This window comes from Haematobia irritans, chromosome 1, assembly GCF_050003625.1.
Source record: "Haematobia irritans isolate KBUSLIRL chromosome 1, ASM5000362v1, whole genome shotgun sequence".
Classification (NCBI taxonomy): Eukaryota; Metazoa; Arthropoda; class Insecta; order Diptera; family Muscidae; genus Haematobia; species Haematobia irritans.
In genome coordinates, this window is record NC_134397.1 from 96,322,669 (window position 1) to 96,325,479 (window position 2,811).

Genomic DNA, 2,811 nt, shown 5'->3' on the forward strand with positions numbered 1-2,811 from the left:
ATACAGCAAACCCTAACCTGGCAACACTGGTTTGGTGTGCACTACAAAGTCTCATCTATGACGAAGGCTCAAATGGTCACTATTATTTCACACTCAATGAGAATCTTAAACAAGTTTACGATTGTAAATAATTGCCTCAAGCACTAGCAATATCGAAATATTTATTAAATTGAGTACATGCGTAAATGCCAAATCATCCACTAGCTCCCCTTATTGCATTGTGTTCTAAGTCGAAAAGCTCAATGTTAAGGCAGAAACAAATAAAAATATTTTTTTCTTTGACTTTTTTTTTACAATTGATACAAGTTCCATTTCCAAGTTTGGAATAGAAAAATGAGTTCTAGTCTCTAGTGTCTATATAATCACTTCTAAATGCTACATGTGGAATTATCACACTATGGTATTAAGGTGTCGATACTTTACAAAATGTCCTGCAAACGTGGGACATTGGAGTGGGTAAGTGATTAAATGTGTTGCTACAAGTGTTTTAACCCTTCGGCGTTCGTATAGCAACAGATCCCACATGACGTAAATCTAAACCGATGAATGGCCATTGTTATGCAAATATTTTTTGAACAAGACTCGACCGTACCACAGAGATACTTTTACGTTTCGTGAGACCAACTACCACAGCAACAACAATTTGTTATTATCTGTGTGCGTGCTAAAACTTTTGTCCATCGCCTGACTAAGGAAGGAGTTGAAAAACACAAGCAGCAGCTTTTACAAAAACATATTTCACAAAAACTGAAAGAAGAAATAAAACAAAATGAAAAAAAATATTTCGAATAATTTGCATTTGCTCGAAGAGTTGTGGTTCTTTGTGTTGATAAAACTCTCTTTTGGGCCAAGCATTAAAATATTTATGTTTGTATCATGACCAATGTTATTTTATTTTAGAAAAAAACATCCTGTGTAAGAAATACACTTTAAGTTTGGTATTTAAAATGGATTACTTTATTATATTCAGTATATCTAAGATTTGTATACACGTAGAAAAAAAAGTTGATTGGACGGGGTCCGAGCCCTTATTCAACTGTAACTTAGAAGAGTTTTGGGTCGCATATATGTTTCCTGTTGACTTTTTAAAAGTTTTGGAAATCTACACCGAAAAAAGCATGCCCAGTTCCATAGATTTTGTATTTAGACTAATGATTTTGGTATTGATTTGGAAATAAATAAACAAAACACAATTCTCTTTTGAATTTGAGTTTTGCGTACTTGATTATAGGAAACAAATTTTAATTCATTCGTTCTTTCAATTTTTTTCCGTCACACGGACGTCTTTTTCAACTCAAATTTTTAGCATATTATTTTCAAGTGCAAGCATATAATGTTCATAAACTAGCATAACAGTTTGCAACATATACAGTGCTGTTCAAAACATTTGCAATCACATTCCCTGTTGAAAATAAACCGTAATTATAATGATAATCAATATATTAAGACCAAAGTTTTAATGCAATGCTGTTGCTTAGTAAGCCAATTTTAAAGATTTAAAAGAATAAGGGAACTAACGATAAAGACTTTTTGATAATTTATAAAATTATTCAAAAATATTTGTATCTCTTGAAAGCAACTAATATTAGGTGTCACATATATTTAAAAATAATTAAAGTTTTTGTAACTTTTAACGATAAATATTAATAGTTGGTACTATAACCATGCCTTTTGATTACTTCTGCGCAACTTTTTGCCATTGGTTAGGATTAAATGGCCAATGATATTCTATGGTTCAGGTTCAAATAGATTGCGTAAGCCTTTTGCAAAAATTTAAAAACAATTCTTCCTTTTACAACTTTCTAAAGATTATTTTATGACTTTTACATTAGGCGACTGAGCAAGCCAGCCAAGCACCCGCAATTTTTCATACGTGTGCTGGAAATAATGATCGCGCTTTATAATCCATGCAGACGGCATTTCGCAGAATACTTATGGCAATATCACATGGGACAAAATGTTTTTGTAGTTTAATTTAATTTTTGACATCTTTAGATCATATTTGAGTGAATTGTTGCATAGTTCATTTGACTAAATAATATTCTTCTTGCGTAGTCTTAGGTTTTCTCCTACCTCAGTGCACAGTTTTGGTGCATCCTCTGTTTATAACTCGAGACGCAGTTGATTTGTGGACAATGTACTCTTCCGAAATTCAGTTTTGTGATACCCCAACTTTAAAATCATCGATATTTTACTTTTTAATATATTGATTATACTTATTGCCGGCAATTTTATCGAATTATACTAAGAATAGAGCATTAAGGCATATGACGACCAAATTATGGGCAATGGACTTAACGATATTCCTACTGCGCACTTTTTGTACGTTTAATCTAGCTTCTTATAGGTCCTTACAAGTATTTCAGGGAAAAAAAACAAACAATAATGACCTTAAAGAAGAAAATATTACAGGGTGCTAGGTAGTTGCAAATGTTTTGAACAAGTCGATTACTACGACCTTTCGTGATTTACCTAATAAGTATTTGGAAATACCACTCAATAAAGATTATTTTTTAAGTGGAAGCTAAACAATAATATTATTATTATGGGAGATATACCTAGATAAAGTTCATGGTAAGGCTAGTTGGGGAGCCACCGTGGTGCAATGGTTAGCATGCCCGCCTTGCATACACAAGGTCGTGGGTTCGATTCCTGCTTCGACCGAACACCAAAAAGTTTTTCAGCGGTGGATTATCCTACCTCAGTAATGCTGGTGACATTTCTGAGGGTTTCAAAGCTTCTCTAAGTGGTTTCACTGCAATGTGGAACGCCGTTCGGACTCGGCTATAAAAAGGAGGTCCCTTGTCATTG